Here is an 18,240-nt window from a genome sequence, read left to right as displayed (position 1 = left end):
CAGGGAAGAAGAAAGGGGGTATTATGATTAGCATGTGTAATGTAGGGGGTGGGGGAAAGGGGAGGGCTGTACAACACAGAAACACAAATAGTGATTCTACAACATGTTACTATGCTGATGGACAGTGGCTGTAATGGGGGTTTGTGCAGGGGACTTGGGGTAGGGGAGAGCCTAGTAAACATAATGTTCTTCATGTAATTGTAGATTAATGATAACAAAATTAAAAAGTAAAAAAAAAACTTAGTTGCAACACTACAATCCCGGCCTTTTAATTATATACCTTTAAAATGACAAAAATGTAATTATCAGTTGCTCTCTAATGAAGTGTTATAAAACTGACTTGAAAAACATTCTTCACCACTGATGACCCATGACCGAGTGCTTTGCCACCTGCCCTCTAGTACTAAGCCCTAAGTATGAGTCTTGAATCTAAATCAGTCTCAGGTTCAACACGCTGTACATGAAACTGAATGTACTTCCATTCAAACACAAGTAGAAAAAGCAAGCCTTCAATAGGAAGACACACCAATAAAGAAAAATTTTTAACACTGTTTATGATTCTGCCTGTGAGGTACCACCCTAAAAATAGTCAAGAACAAATCTCCACTAATGTTCGTATATACAATACTTGGGTCAATTCAACTTTGAAATCTAAAATCATTTTAGCTATTTTAAGCGGGAGCAAAGAGACTGATAAGTGACTAGGCAAAATCTTTAGGTGATGCTAGGGTAGTAGTTAAAACAAACTCTTAGCAGCAGACTGTTTACCATTTACTGACTAGACAAGTTACTTAACTTCTTTGTCTCAGTTTCTTCCTGTGAAATGCACACACTACAGTTCATAGGACTGTTTGGGAGAATTCAACAAGTTATATACACAAATCATGCAAAACCATACCAAAATCTATTAGTATCGTATACATTTCTAATCACCAAACCCAGTAGTAATGTCTATTTTGAAAGACCTCTCTTCAAACTAGGCTTTTTAAAAACCAAGAAACTTACTCCCTTACTTTTCCAGCAGTCAAAACTGCAATCCTCCCCAAAAACAGTTATTTTGAAGGTACTGGCAATCTAACTACAACAGGATTGTTCTCTAAGAAGCTAGCAATGAGTTACACAGTATGTGATCGTTAAAGAACATTTTTGAAAGCATTCATTTCACACTCAATCTTAACAAATATGTAAAAAATCTTTCTAAGCTAATTTCTCCATGAACAATCCAACCAATTGGCTGGCTGAACACTCCTGCTTAAGCCCAAACAGTAATTTCAAGTTTGACAACTCTTTGGCATGTGTTATCAGGTAAATTATTTTTTCCCCTGTGTTAAGGGTTTCTTAAAGTTGGGTTGGTGATTTAATTTTTCTCATCCTTCTGTCACCCAGAAATAAATTATCTCCACAAATGTTCTCAATTGTTATATTCGAGCATTACATTCAAAAGGGCTACAGTGAGTTACTCTAGTGATTTTACTGTACCTCAAAAGGTTCAGATTTGTGACTGTCTACCAAAACCGAACTCTTTGAGATTCTAAAACACTTGACCTGCATTACTAATAACAAGATCTGCCTTCCCAAGGTCTTCTGTCAAGGAATTCTTGTACCTGTAAACATCCAGAGTAAATGACTCCGTACTGAATGGCTCAGGTACCACCTTTCCTCTACCTATTTGCAGGACAAGCCGGTTGTAACCAAGTCTCTTGATTATCTAAATAGAGAAAACTGAAAAAAACGGGCTTTTTCAACAGGCCACTGTGAAAAACAGCAGTAACAACAAACCCTATGGTCGGTGTTCAGGCCAGAGCACGGGCTGTCCAAAAGAATGACCGAATAAAGTAAGTTTTCCAAAACGACTTTTCCCTGTACTGGGCCCAGCAAGTTAGCTCACTTGGCCGGAATGGACGTAAGCGACCTGGCTGACCAAGCCGTGAAAGAACTGGCCACTCGAGGGGCATGAGATCAGGCAAGGACTCTGAAAAGGGTGTCGAAAACTAGTGAGGAGACCAAGAAATTGGCCCGCTCGGCCTCCCGGATGGGGCTGCGCGAACTATGAGCCCTGAGGAGAAGGCGCGCTCAGGACTCACCGCGCGCCCAAAAACGCCTGCCGCGAGGGCGCCTCAGGCGGCTGGGCGCGGGCGCGGCTCCAGCACGGCGGGGCTGAGCCGAGACGACGCGCCTGGCAGGCCCAGCGGAGCGCGCGGAGGCGGCCGCTGCCCACCACGCGGCCCAAAGCGAGCCAGTGGAGCCGGCGAGAGCAGCCCCGGCCCTCAGGAAGAAGGGGCGAAGTTATTGGGCAGAGAGGCGGAGGCGGAGAATCTGAGGAAAAAAGCCAGGGGCAGGAGAAGGCGCCGGAAAAGGGTGGGGGAGCGATCTGAGGAGGCAGAGGGCCCTGAGGGCCGGGTGGGCCGCAAGAGGGCCCAGCCGGGCGCGGGGAGGAGCTAGCGAAGCGGGCGGTGGCACCTGAGTGAGCGCTGCGATCAGGCCGAGGTTACCGAGGCTAGCGGTGGCAAGCTACAAGCGGCGAGCTCAGCGAACAACGCCGCTGCCCGCCTGCTCGCCTCCTCAACTCACTGGCCGACTGGCGTGCGCCGATACGCACGCGATGAGGTCGTCAAAGCTGATGGTCCCTACAGTAACAAACACTTCGTCGCGCGGGCTCGTTCCCCGAACCGCAACGACCGGATATGACGTACAGAATCCAGGAGCGCAGGGGCCGCGGGGGGTGCGGGAGGCGGAAGTCCGCCACGGCCGCCATAGGGCGATGGAAATCAGATCTTTGGGGCGGGGAGGGTGGAGTCAAAGACTATTTATGGCCCACCAGCCGGCCACTGATGATAACCCTCTGCGTGTATAAGTCACGGCAGCCTCACCAGGAGGAGAAGGAGGAGGGAACTGACAGACTTAATTTAGCTCTTAAAACGTCGTGGTTAAGCAAGAACAGTGAAGCCTCATACCCTATCCTAAGAGTTCACATAATTGGTTGGATACCACAAATCTTTTCAATGATGCTGAGGTTTGGGATTCTTTATCTGTGAACATGTTTCGCCCATATACATTTGAGTGATGGTTTTGCCTCAAGTCTGTTGACTGCAATCCAAAAATAATGCCATTTCAAAGTAATTGGCAATGGTCTCTTACAAATGTGATTCTCAAGAAGTCAGAGCGCTTATGGGGTCCCTGGGAAGCTGCAGAGTCAAACTCCATTAATAAGTTTTATGTGTAAAATAAGAGGCATTAAGGCCTGAAACCTACATCTATCATTCATTGAACCCATCCATTGAACCATTTAAAATGTAAGGATATGTTAAAGTATGATGAAATTTAAAGTTATACATTAGCCTGAATAAACAGCACAGATAATTACACTCAGGTAGCCAAGTACAGGAGAGGTGATTTATCAAGACTTCTCCTCCCAGCATTAGATCATCAGGTGCTCTTTTTCATTCTAATGTCTTCTTTCTTTCCTGATTAAAATCTCCCTTTAAACCATATTTATGCTTTGTCCTGCCTGATGATATACAGGAAGAAAGCTGTGAGAAGAAATTATTTTGAAAGAGAAAGAGGATTGGAGGTGAATTAGGGCTAAAACATATGCTGAAAAAACCTAGTCTATTTCTGCTGGATTCTTTATATCTTGTAGCTTGTTTAATTGCATTTTTGAGGAGTGGTATTTTGCTATCCTTTTCTTGATGCCAAATTTCAAGAACGAATGATGCAGTGCAGCTAAGGTTCATAATGACAAATGTAGAAAGGCTGTGGTTAAATAGTAAAACATAAGCATACGTATGTTTTCTGCCCAATAAGAGTAATAAACCACGAGTACTTATTAAACTATAAAGACAACAAATATTCCAAAGTATTCTGAAACTCAGAAAGGCCTTTACCTCTTGTGTCTGTAAGATTTTTTCATATATCTGAAAAATATTAAAGGAGCACTGTTTTAATTAGCTCATAGAGTGAATAAACATATATATAAATCAAATAGGCTTCAACTTCCAGAAAATAAGAAAACTGAACTTATAATTTAAATGTGCCAAACTTAAAACATCTTGCACAAGCTGATCCACAAATGTTTTAAGAATCCAAGATTACATAATTAATGGAAAATTTTAGCAAGTCTTTTCTCTGTTATATTAGTGTTAAATATAATACAAGCATGCATTTTATTTTACTTGGGTGTTTTTACTAAACTCATACATGCTTACTGATCAAATAAATTAATGTTACTTTGAAAATGTTTATAATTATGAAAAATAGAAATTTGTTTTCAACTACATTAAATCAGTATTCTGACAAAAGTTATTTCAACAACAACTGTTTTATATTATACCAGCTTGAGGATAATTTCCAAAATCTTTAAGCAACTAAAAGTTGTGGCCTGACATTAAACTGAGTAAATTAATAGTTAATCATAGCACAGCTACTTTGTAAGTAATATGTTGAAACACTGGTTTATACAAAGCATAATGCTAAATTGACATCCTTTTGCTTCATACTTTGAAATGCTATAGAGAAGCTATTATCTTGGAGTTGAGGAATGTGTTTTCACCATTATAAGAAGTTATGAAAAAGATTTGGTGGCTATAGAAAATTCTGTCACATACATTCTAAAGCTCTGCTAGTCTGTTAAAATGCTTGCATAAATCAGACAGTTCTCAATTATGTACCCTGCACTTTTCTTTTTATAATAAAGGTTAGTGTAATTCCGGGGAGAGGACATCCAGGGGCAAAATACCTAGCTGAAACCGAAATCAGTCAAAGGGAGAAATAAAGTTTAAAACCTATTTATTGTTTACAAACAGCGGTCCGGGGTCGTTTCTCTCCTGCTCCGTCAGAAGCAAGCAAATACCCGTCCTCTCCAGCCTCTCAGGTTCAGATAAGCCCTGGGTTGCCCTCATAATTACCCATTAATATGGAGATGAACTACCTCTCTCCACCCCTTAGGAACCCCTGTTGATATGGAAATGCACTAAAGCCAGGGGAGTGATTCTGGAAATCCTGCAATTTTACCCACAGTTAGTCACATTGGTTAAAATTGAGAATTAATATAGGTGGTTGAGGGTCTTCAATCAGTAACAGTGACAGAGAAGTACAACAGTATATGTGTATGTACTTTGGTTTTTCAAGGAAAAAGAATACTTTTTTTTTCTAAAGCAGAGTTTTGGTTTCCAGACTCCTTTATACTCTTAAAAATTGTTGAGAACCTCAAAGAGCTCTTGGTTATGTGTATTATAATGTGAGTTATAACTATTGATATTTACCATATGATATTAAAAATGAGAAAGTTTAAAAATATTGATTCATTGGAAAGTAGCAATGATGAACACATTGCATGTTAATCTAAATGACCTAATTTTTATGAAAAATAACTATATTATTCAAACCAGAATTTTTCTGAAAAGAATAGGATTGTTTCACATTTTTTTGGCAAATCTCTTTACTATCTGAGCTCACAGAAGAGAAATGGATCCTTGTATCTTCTTCTGCACTTAATCTATTGCATTATCATAGCCTCTGGAAAATACAGTACGCTCATGAGAGGATGAGAGTCAAAAAGACAAATAACATTTTAGTATTATAATGAAAATCATTTTGACCTCACAGATCCTCTAAAAGAATATGAGAGAGTATGACAAAGGACATTTTAGAAAGTGAATTTTATTTGCTTTGGTTTATAATACCTGAGTCTGAAACAAAGCTATAAAATATATTAGTGTTTACAGTACTCCCTCAGTTTAAACAGTCTTGTTTCCTTTATTTAGTAATGAATATTTCCTCCTACAGTATGAAAGGTCATTCTTTAAGTGTAATCTTGCCTAGATAGAGATTCTATGTCTTACAAGACTAATTTTCTATGATTTAAGTTACCTTTAAATATACAAACAAAACAGAATGAACATATCAGTAGTAGACTTATAGACACTGAGAAGTGGCTGGTGGTTATCATGGGAGAGGGGTTGGGGTAAGTGGGTAGGGTGAGGGTGTTAGGCTGGAGGAAGGAAAAAGAAGGACATGCAAACAGAACAGGGAGATGCCATAGGGGGAGAACAGACCAGACCCCAAGGTCCGTGCCTTATATGGAAAGGGGACAGCACTTCCTGAATTCCATCCTTCTGAAGTGCCAACTAAGACCCGGATGTCAGCCTCCTCCCTCTGGGAAGGAAAAAAGTTTCTAGTTGTCTATTATGTCACCTTTAGCCAATCATACCTCTCCACACCCCCTAGGATAGTTTGCCCACTCCTCCCCCTCCTAATCCCTTATAAGCCCCCACCTCCCTGACCAGGTGTGACTTCCCTGGCCTGTGACAGGAAGGCCACGGAACCTCGCCCCAGGGCATTCAAATAAAGTACCTGGCCCTTTGTTGCCTCTCTCTGCCTGCTTACTTCGGCTAAAATTTATCTTACAAGGGGGATAAGGGGACACCAAATCTCAATTGTAATATGTTGGTCATGGGGATGGAAGTACAGCATGGAGAATGTAGTCCGTGGTTCTGTAACATCTTTCAATGTTAATAACTGCATTAGTTGGGGTGAGGATTTAATGTGTGTAACTATTGAATCACTGAGTTTTATACTTGGAACCAATATAATATTGTATATCAACTATACTTCAATAAAAAATTAAAATTAATAAGTTGCCTTTATCATGTCCTTAATAATTTAAGGGGAGAAAACCCCAGAGCACAGAGGCTCTTCACTTACAATAGTATTTTATTCTGTTTCTTTTCAAATCTTTATTTGTACAGTAATCCCCATCTCATCCATGGTTTCACTTTCTACAGTTTGTTATCCGCTGTTTATTATGGTCCAGAAGCAGATTATCCTGCTGACATATCTTTAAGAAATTAGGTAACCTAGCCTGAACTTTTAAAATGCCGTTGAAATAAAAATATTGATTAGTAAAACATAGAGGAAAAAATCTTTTTTGTCTCTTTATCTTTCTAGGTTCTCCTCCTGGAACCTTGCAAATTTAGACTGGCAAAAGACAGATCAACAAGAGAAAAGCAAACAGAAGTTTATTAATATGTGCATTATGCCTACATTGTTCTCGTCACTTCATCTCATCATGTAGGAATTTTATCATCTCACTTATTGCAAGAAGGGTGAGTACAGTACAATAAGATATTGTGAGAGGGACCACATTCACATAATTTTATTACAGTACATTGTTGTAATTATTGTTAATTATTCTTAATCTGTACTGTGACTAATTTATAAGTTAAACTTTATCATGGATATGTAAATACAGGAAGAAACAGTATATATAGGGTTTAGTACTGTCGAGAGTTTCTGGCACCCACTTGAGGTTTAGGAATCCCCCACCAGTAAGGGGGACTGCTGTGCTTTGATTAAATTGGTTTTTCACTCATGAGCCTGTCTAATAACGTGCTCAAATCTCTGGAAACTCTTGATTTTGCCTTCCCAAAATCAGTTCCTAAATTTAGAACAAATAAAATTTTCAGGGCATACTTTATACCTAAAATGCAATTTTATACATAAAACCATGAATACTTCTCAGAGGGCCTCTGGAATCACCGAGATTTGCTATCCTTATAAAGAGAGATATTGGGAAAGAGTTATGTTTGTTTAATGTATTACTACTATCAAGTCGCATGGGAAGAGCTATCAGATCAAGAGACATTCAACCTCCCCTAAATTAAGTTTATTTTGACAAAATATTATTACATAAACATTTCAGAAATTATATGCTTTATGGGAAGTCCCTGATGATTTGTCAGTGCCCTCCCGGTCCTTCAGAGGTAATACTGTTTTGCCTTCAGGGGTAACCCTCAACTCACCTCATCAAAACTCTTAAGAAACTGTTATATACTGTACTCCAATACTGAATTTAACTTCTCTCTATTAACATAGCATTGGAAACAGTAATAAATTAACTACAGCCATTAAATCTGTTAATGTTATTGTTTACTCTAAAACTTACCTGATGCTTCTACCATAAACTACTAGAATTTGTATCTTCAACAAAGAACAGTTTCAGAACCTCATAGAAAAGAACCATACCAAGTACTTCAAGGGATTGGAACTTCAAAGAATAGACTTGGGGTTCAGGGTTCTGAAACGATTTTGTTAGGAAGGAAAGGACTTGGCTTGGTGTCGCTGGGAAATCAGATATAGTGAGATGAGAGACCAAAGTTAAGAAAGCAAAGTTTTCAGTGCACTCTGAATAGAGTAACAGAGCAGGCCTGCCTATGGTGAGACAGGCCAGGATGCTCATTCTGAGGCTTCTTTTATGTGGTTTTGGCAGGGCAGAGAGGTCCTTCCTTGAGAGCTGTTGGCTCTCTAAGGTTGTTCTGATTGGCGAAATGGGGGCTGTGCTGTGTCTGTGCTTCTGATGTTTCTTATCTGGGGGGACCCTGGACATTTCCTGAGTCACTCTTGGACCCTATGGCTTCATCTGATTAACTCTCTGAGTCCTTTTTTCTTTCTGGTTCTATTTGATCAACTCCCTGCGTCATCTTTGGGGGGCCATTTCTCCTTTGCATCCTGCTCATTTCTGTCTTTCTGCCTAACAATATCACTTAGATAACGTTCAGAGCATACCAGTGAACTGAGGCAACATTTCCAGGGCTCTTTCAAAATCCAATAAAAGACGCAAACCACTATAGAATCAGATAACCAGGCAGAAAGTTGCATGTTGTAAAACATTTGTTTTTAATCTCTGCTTTGTGGGTCCATTATGTTCTTGAAAAGTTGCCAAAACTTGCCTCTCCCTTTCCTCCCCCTCTTCACAAATGTTGATGCCAATTACCTTACTTTCAGGGACACCAAAATTATTTCTGGGCTACACAAGTCAAATCTTGGGTTAAAATAATAGTACAAAATTATGAGTCAATTTTGGGAGAACCATAAAGAAAATGGTTTAATTTTAAAGGGTAACAAAATACCCCACCCCAAAATATGGTGCTTTGAGATAAGGATTGTTTTAAGCTGAAGGCTATTGGGAAGAAGCAGATACATGAGAAAAACACTCTGCTTACCTTTATTTGCCTAGAAGTAATCATAAAGGTGTTCCCTACACTCTACCAGGAAGGAAGAAGATAACCACCAGAGATAATTCTACATAGGAATACCATAGGAATCTACATATCTACATAGCAAACTTTGCCAATTAACACTTAGGATCCATTTCTCCCATTTGTTTACCTTCCAACAATTTGCCACCCAAGAAATTCACAGTCCTCTTCCTTTGTCGTGTCTCTTCTCTTCTTTTTTTCAATGTAAATTTTATTTCAATGAGATTATGATGAGGTTTAGTTTGGGCAGTTCTTTCCTTGAAACTTACCTTCCCTTCCCTGGCTGCACCAACTATTTTTTTTTTTGGTACCATTAATTTAAATTAAATGAAGAACATTATGTTTACTAGGCTCCTCCCTTCACCAAGTTCCCCACGAATACCCCTTCACAGTCACTGTCCATCAGTGTAGTAAGATGCTGTAAAATCACTACTTGTCTTCTCTATGTAGCACAGCAATCCCTGTGCCCCCCTATACTATACATGCTAATTGTAATGCCCCCTTTCTTTTCCCCCAACTTTATCCCTCCCATCCCAACCATCCACCCCAGTCCCTTTGCCTTTGGTAACTGTTAGTCCCTTCTTGGGTTCTGTGATTCTGCTGCTGTTTTGTTCCTTCAGTTTTCATTTGTTCTTATACTCCACATATGAGTGAAATCATTTGGTATTTGTCTTTCTCTACCTGGCTTATTTCACAGAGCATAATACCTCTAGCTCCATCCATGCTGTTGCAAATGGTAGGATCTGTTTTTTTCTTATGGCTGAGTAATATGCCATTTTGTATATGTGCCACCTCTTCTTTCTCCATTCATCTACTGATGGACATTTAGGTTGCTTCCATATCTTGTCTACTGTAAATAGTGCAGCGATAAACAGAGGGGTGCATCTGTCTTTTTCAAACTGGAGTGCTGCATTCTTACGGTAAATTCTGGGTCATTTCTATTTTGAGCATTTTGAGGAACCTCCATACTGGTTTCCACAATGGTTGAAATAATATACATTCCCACCAACAGTGTAGGAGGGTTCCCCTTTCTCCACAATCTCGCCAACATTTGTTGTTTTTTGTCTTTTCGATGGGAGCCATTCTTACTGGTGTGAGGTGATATCTCATTGTGGTTTTAATTTGCATTTCTCCGCTAATTAGTGATGTGTATCATCTTTTCACCTATCTGTTGGCCATATGAATTTCTTCTTTGGAAAACTGTCTGTTCAGCTCCTCTGCCCATGTTTTAATTGGATGATATGCTTTTTGTTTGCTGAGGCGTGTTAGCTCTTTATATACTTTGGATGTCAAGCCCTTATCGGATATGTCATTTATAAATATATTCTCCCATACTGTAGGATACCTTTTTGTTCTATTGATGGTGTCCTTTGCTGTACAGAAGCTTTTCGGCTTCATATAATCCCACTTATTCATTTTTGCTTCTGTTTCCCTTTCCCATGGAGATATGTTCAAGAACAGGTCACTCATGTTTATGTGTAAGAGATTTTTGCCTGCGTTTTTTTTTAAAGAGTTTTATGGTTTCATGACTTACGTTCAAGTCCTTTGATCCATTTTGAATTTACTTTGGTGTATGGGGTTAGACAGTGATCCAGTTTCATTCTCTTACATGTAGCTGTCCAGTTTTGCCAGCACCATCTGCTGAAGAGACTGTAATTTCCCCATTGTATGTCCATGGCTCTTTATCAAATATTAATTTGACCATATATGTCTGGGTTAATGTTTGGAGTCTCTATTCTGTTCCATTGGTCTGTGACTCTGTTCTTGTGCCAGTACCAAATTGTCTTGATTACTGTGGCTTTGTAGTAGAGCTTGAAGTTGGGGAGTGAGTTTCCCCTCCCCCCCACTTTGTTCTTCCTTCTCAGGATTGCTTTAACTATTCGGGGTCTTTGGTGGTTCCATGTGAATTTTTGAACTATTTGTTCCAGTTCATTGAAGAATGCTGTTGGTAATTTGATAGGGATTGCATCGAATCTGTATATTGTTTTGGGAAGGATGGCAATTTTGACAATATTAATTCTTCCTAGCCAGGAGCATGGGATGACTATACATTTTTTAGTGTCTTCTTTAATTTCTCTTAAGAGTGTCTTACAGATTTCAGGGTATAGGTCTTTCACTTCCTTGGTTAGGTTTATTCCTAGGTATTTTATTCTCTTTGATGCTATTGTGAATGGAATTGTCTTCCTGATTTCTCTTCCTATTAGTTTATTGTTAGTGTATAGGAAAGCCACAGATTTCTGTGTGTTAACTTTGTATCCTGCAACTTTGCTCTATTCCAGCATCAGTTCTAGTAGTTTTGAAGTGGAGTCTTTAGGGATTTTTATGTACAGTATCATGTCATCTGCAAATAGTGACAGTTTAACTTCTTCTTTACCAATCTGGATTCTATCCTTTCATCCCTGGGAAGAATCCCACTTGGTTTTGGTATTAGGGTGATGTTGGCTTCATAGAATGACTTTGGGAGTATCCCCTCCTCTTGTGTTTTTTGGAAAACGTTCTTTGTTTTGTCTAATTGTCATGGTTAGGACCTCCAGGAGAATGTTGAATAACAGTAGGGAGAGTGGGCATCCGTGTCTTGCTCCCAATCTCAGAGGAAAAGCTTTCAGCTTCTCGCTGTTCAGTATGATGTTGGCTTTGGGTTTATCATATACGGCCTTTATTGTGTTGAGGTACTTGCCCTCTATACTCATTTTGTTGAGAGTTTTTATCATGAATAGATGTGGAATTTTGTCGAATGCTTTTTCAGTATCTATGGAGATGATCATGTATATTTTTTGTCCTTCTTTTTGTTGATGTCGTGGATGATGTTGATGAATTTTCGAATGTTGTACCAACCTTGCATCCATGGGATGAATCCCACTTGGTTTTGGTATTAGGGTGATGTTGGCTTCATAGAATGAGTTTGGGAGTATTCCCTCCTCTTGTATTTTTTGGAAAACTTTAAGGAGCATGGGTAATATGTCTTCTCTGTATGTCTGAAAAAATTCCGAGGTAAATCCATCTGGCCCGGGAATTTGTTCTTGGGTAGTTTTTTGATTACCACTTCTATTTCGTTGCTGGTAATTGGTTTGTTTAAGTTTTCTGTTTCTTTATGGGTCAGTCTTGGAAGGTTGTATTTTTCTAGGAAGTTTTCCATTTCTGCTAGGTTCTCCAGCTTGTTAGCATATAGGTTTTCACAGTAGTCTCAAATAATTCTTTGTATTTCTCTGGGGTCCATCATGATGTTTTCTGCCTCGTTTCTGATTATGTTGATGTGTGTTGATTCTCTTTTTCTCTTAATAAGTCTGTCTAGAGGCTTATCTATTTTGTTTATTTTCTCAAAGAACCAGCTCTTAGTTTCATTGATTTTTTTCTTCTGTATTAATCTTCTCAATTTTACTTATTTATTCTCTGATCTTTATTATGTCCCTCCTTCTTCTGGCCTTCGGCCTCATTTGTTCTCCTTTTTCCAATTTGATAATTGTGACATTAGGTCCTTTCCTCTTAAAACTGATTTCGCAGCATCCCGCAGTACTAGGGGCTTTGTGTTGTTGTTATCATTTGTTTCCATATCTTGCTGGATCTCCATTCTAATTTGGTCGTTGGTCCATTGATTATTTAGGAGCATGTTGTTAAGCCACTGTGTGTTTGTGAGCCTTTTTGCTTTCTTTGTACAATTTATTTCTGGTTTTATACCTTTGTGGTCTGAAAAGTTGGCAGGTGGGATTTCAATCTCTTTGAAATTACTGAGACACTTTTTGTGGCCTCCTATGTGGTCTATTATGGAGAACGTTCCATGTGCACTGAGAAGAATGTGTATGCTGTTGCTTTTGGATGTAGAGTTCTATAGATGTCTGTTAGGTCCATCTATTCCAGTGTGTTGTACAGTGCCTCTGTGTCCTTACTTATTTTCTTTCTGGTGGATCTGTCCTTTGGAGTGAATAGGTGTGTTGAAGTCTCCCAAAATGAACGCATTGCATTCTATTTCCTCCTTAATTCGGTTAGTATTTGTTTCACATATGTTTGTGCTCCTACGTTGGGTGCATATATATTTATAATGGTTACATACTACTGTTGGACTGACCCCTTTTTCATTATGTGAAGTCCTTCTTTACCTCTTCTCACTTTCTTTGTTTTGAAGTCTATTTTGTCTGATACTAGTACTGCAACACCTGCTTTTTTCTCTCTGTTGTTTGCTTGAAATATCTTTTTCCATCCCTTGACGTTAAGTCTGTGCATGTCTTTGGGTTTGAGGTGAGTCTCTTGTAAGCAGCATATAGATGGGTCTTTCTTTTTTATCCATTCTATTACTCTGTGTCTTTTGATTGGTGCATTCAGTCCATTTACATTTTGGGTGATTATTGAAAGATATGTACTTATTGCCATTGCAGGCTTTAAGTTTGTGGTTACCAAGGTTTCAAGGTTAGCCTCTTTACTATATTACTGTCTAACTTAACTCACTTATTGAGCTATTATAAACAGAGTCTGAGGATTCTTTATTTCTCTCCCTTTTTATTCCTCCTCCTCCATTCTTCATATGTTGGTTGTTTTGTTCTGTGCTCTTTTTAGGAGTGCTCCCATCTAGAGCAGTCCCTCTAAGATACCGTGTAGTGTAGAGGTGGTTTGTGGGAGGCAAATTCCCTCAACTTTTACTTGGCTGGGAATTGTTTAATCCCTCCTTCATAATTAAATGATAATCGTTCTGGATACAGTATTCTTGCTTCGAGGCCCTCTGTTTCATTGCATTAAGTATATCATGCCATTCTCTTCTGGCCTGTAAGGTTTCTGCTGAGAAGTCTGATGATAGCCTGATGGGTTTGCCTTTGTAGGTGACCTTTTTTTCCTCTCTCCCTGTCTTTAATACTTTGTCCTTGTCTTTGATCTTTGCCATTTTAATTATTATGTGTCTTGCTGTTGCCCTCCTTGAGTCCCTTGTTGTGGGGGTTCTGTGTGCTTCTGTTGTCTGAGAGGCCATTTCCTCCCCTAGTTTGGGGAAGTTTTCAGCAATTATTTCTTCAAAGACACTTTCTATCCCTTTTTCTCTCTCTTCTTCTGGTACTCCTATGATGCAAATACTCTTCTGTTGCGATTGGTCACACAGTTCTCTTAATATTCTTTCAATCCTGGAGATCCTTTTATCTCTCTTTGTGTTAGCTTCTCTGCATTCCTTTTCTCTGATTTCTAGTCCATTAATGGTCTCTTGCATCTCGTTCATTCTGCTTTGAACCCCTTCCAGAGATTGTTTTACTTCTGTATTCTCTATCCTTAGTTCTTGCATATTTCTCTGCAAGTCCATAAGCATGGTTATGACTTTTGTTTTGAATTCTTTTTCAGGAAGATTGGTTAAATCTATCTCCCCAGATTCCTTCTCAGGGGAGGATGTGGAAGTTGTCTGGGTTAGTCTGGTCTGGATCAAATTTTTTTCCCTTTTCATGTTGATAGATGCAGTGGTATGCTATTGACGCATCTGTCACCTGGGAGAGCCAAGACCCTTTCCACTTGCTCCTGGCCTTTCTGTACGGGTACAACGGCAACCCCTAGCAGCCTGTGTTTGCCAGTTGCATGTAGACTGTGTCTCTGTGTCTTGCCCGGCTGGTATGGAGGAAGCTCCCTTGCTGTGGGCGTCGCCAGCCTCAGGCTGCTACTCTGCTATGGCAGGGTGCTGGGGGAACAGACAGGGGGCCGTTTATCACTGTGACGGGTCTCAGAGCTGCTGCCCAGGGGGTTAGGGCATCCAGCGTTCCCTGGGATTCCCAGCTGCTGGGCTAAGTGTCCCGGGGTGCTTCAGTACAGCTGTGGGGTCCCTGTCCATTTAGGACTTTGAAAAAGCACACGCTTTTCTTTGTCCCCAGGCTGCCGGTCACAGGTCTTACTGTCCTGTTTCCCTAGTGTCCAGCACCCCATACACTGTGTGTCTGCACTCTGGGTGCAGATGGCTAGGGCTGGCTATTTATCAGTCCAGGGCCCCCCTCCCTTCCTGCTCTGACTCCTCTCCTCCCGCCAGGAGCTGGGGTGAGGGGCGCTCGAATCCCGCCATTCTGGGGGTTGTATCTTACCCCCTTCACCTGGCGCTGGGTTATCACGGGTGTGGATGTAGTCTGGGGGTTGTCATGTATCTTCTGGTCTCTCTTTTAGGGATAGTTGTATATGTTGTATTTTCAATATATATACGTTTTTGGGAGGAAATTCCCACTGTCCTACTCACACCACCATCTTGGCTCTGCCGCTCGTGTCTCTTCTCTTAAAATGTATTTTTTGTTGAGATGCTATATAAGCTCAAGTTATAACTACCCCTTTAGGTACTCATCATTGAGTACTCCTATATGTGTGCATTAATGCACATATTAATAAACTTCTCTTTGCTTTTTGCTTGTTGATATGTCTTTTGCCAGTCTAAATTTGCAAGGCTCCAGGCTGAGAACCTAGAAATATAAAGGGACAAAAAATATTTTTCCTCTTTGTTTTACTAATCGATATTTTTATTTCAACTGTATTTTAAAAGTTCAGGCTAGGTTACCTAGTTTCTTAAAGATACTAGTGAGTAAAATGAAGAACTTCGTTTACCCAAGAGTGTGCAAAACAGCTAATAAAACAAAGATTCAAAAAGATATTTAAAAATATATAAGAAGGTGGAGCCAAGATGGTGGCATGAGTAGACAGTGGGAATCTCCTCCCAAAAACATATATATTTTTGAAAATACAACAAATACAACTAATCCTAAAAGAGAGACCAGAAGACACAGGACAACAGCCAGACTACATCCACACCTGTGAGAACCCAGCGCCGGGTGAAAGAGGTAAGATATAAGCCGCAGCCTGGCGGGACCCGCGGCCCCTCACCCCAGCTCCTGGTGGGAGGAGAGGAATCGGAGCAGGGAGGGAGAGGGAGCTCAGCACTGCTGAACACCCAGCCCCGCCATCCCCACCAGAGCGCAGACACAGTGCACGCGTGGGGTTCTGGGTACTAGGGAAGCAGGACAGAAAGACCTGTGAGCCAGTCCTGCGGCCGGCGCCCCTGAGACAAAGAAAAGCGAGTGCTTTTTGAAAGTCTTAAAGGGACAGGGACCCCACAGCTATACATAAGCATCACGGGTCACAGTCCAGCAGCTGGAAATTCCAGGAAACTCCGGGCGCACTAACCCCCTGGGCAACAGCTCTGAGACCCCTCATGGAGGTAAACAGCCAAACAGCCCCCCGTCCATTACCCCTCCAGGGCCCCGCCATAGCAGAGAGCAGCCTGAGGCTGGCTATGACCACAGCAAGGGAGCTTCCTCCATACCGGCCCGGCAAGATACAGAGACCCAGTCTACAGGCAATTTCCCAACACAGGCCACAAGGGGTCGCAGTTGTCCCAGTAAAGAAAGGCCAGGGGCCAAGTGGAAAGAGTCTTGACCCTTCCAGCTGATAGACGCGTCAATAACATTCCACTGCACCTATGAACATGAAAAGGCAAAAAAACTTGATCCAGACAAGACTAACCCAGACAGCTTCGACATCTTCTACATCTTCCCCCAAGAAGGAACCTGGGGAGATAGAGCTAACCAGTCTTCCTGAAAAAGAATTCAAAACAAAAGTCAAAACCATGCTGATGGACTTGCAGAGAAATATGCAAGAACTGAGGTGGGAGGCTACAGAAATTAAACAGTCTCTGGAAGGACTTCATAATAGAATGGACAAGATGCAAGAGGCCATTAATGGACTAGAAAACGGAGAACAGGAACAATGAGAAGCTGATGCAGAGAGAAATAAAAGGATCTCCATGAATGAAAGAATTTTAAGAGAACTGTGTGACCAATGGAAAAGGAACAATATCCTATTTATAGGGGTACCAGACGAAGAGAAGAGAGAAAAAGGGATAGAAAATGTCTTTGAAGAAGTAATTGCTGAAAACTTCCCCAAACTAGGGGAGGAAATGGCCATCAGACCACAGAGGTACACAGAACTCCCATGACAAGGGATCCAAGGAGGGCAACACCAAGACACATAATAATTAAAATGGCAAAGATCAAACACAAGGACAAAGTATTAAAGGCAGCCAGAGAGAAAAAAAGGTCACCTACAAAGGAAAACCCATCAGGCTATCATCAGACTTCTCAACAGAAACCCTACAGGCCAGAAGAGAATGGCATGATACACTTAATGCAATGAAACAGGAGGGCCTCGAACCAAGGATACTGTATCCAGCACGATTATCATTTAAATATGAAGGAGGGATTAAACAATTCCCAGACAAGCAAAAGTTGAGGGAATTTGCCTCCCACAAACCACCTCTACAGGGCATCTTACAGGGACTGCTTTAGATGGGAGCACCCTAAAAAGAGCACAGAACAAAACACTCAACATATGAATAAGGGAGCAGAAGGAATAAGAAGGGAGAGAAATAAAGCATCATCAGACCGTGTTTATAATAGCTCAATAAGCAAGTTAAGTTAGACAGTAAGATAGTAAAGAAGCTAACCTTGAACCTTTGGTAACCACAAACTTAAAGCCTGCAATGGCAATAAGTATATACCCTTCAATAATCACCCTAAATGTAAATGGACTGAATGCACCAATCAAAAGACAAAGAATGGATAAAAAAGCAGGACCCATCTATATGCTGCTTACAAGAGACTCACCTCAAACCCCAAGACATGCACGGACTTAAAGTCAAGGGATGGAAGAAGATATTTTATGAAAACAACAGAGAGAAAAAAGCAGGTGTTGAAATAAAAGTATCAGACAAAATAGACTTCAAAATAAAGAAAGTAACAAAAGATAAAGAAGGACATTACATAATGATAAAGGGCTGAGTCCAACAAGAGTATATAACCATTATAAATATATATGTACCCAACACAGGAGCACCAACATATGTGAAACAAATACTAACAAAATTAAAGGAAGAAAAAGGATAAAATGCATTCATTCTGGGAGACTTCAACATAGCAGTCATTCCAAAGGACTGATCCACCAGACGGAAAATAACTAAGGACGCAGAGGCACTGAAAAACACACTAGAACAGATGGACCTAATAGACATCTACGGAACTCTACATCCAAAAGCAATAGATACACATACTTCTCAAGTGCACATGCAACATTCTCCAGAATATACCACACACTCGGCCACAAAAAATGCCTCAGTAAATTCCAAACGATTGAAATCCTACCAACCAACTTTTCATACCACAAAGGCATAAAACTAGAAATAAATTGTACAAAGAAAGCAAAAAGGCTCACAAAC

The 18,240-nt window shown here is 40.4% G+C and overlaps 1 pseudogene; it reads right to left on the bottom strand.

The window, feature by feature from the left end:
• Positions 1–18,240, bottom strand: part of LOC130682195 (putative bifunctional UDP-N-acetylglucosamine transferase and deubiquitinase ALG13) — a 105,928-nt pseudogene that overhangs the window by 65,360 nt on the left and 22,328 nt on the right.

Source organism: Manis pentadactyla, chromosome Y (genome assembly GCF_030020395.1).
Source record: "Manis pentadactyla isolate mManPen7 chromosome Y, mManPen7.hap1, whole genome shotgun sequence".
Taxonomy (NCBI): domain Eukaryota; kingdom Metazoa; phylum Chordata; class Mammalia; order Pholidota; family Manidae; genus Manis; species Manis pentadactyla.
This window is presented reverse-complemented; position numbering and strand designations above follow the sequence as displayed.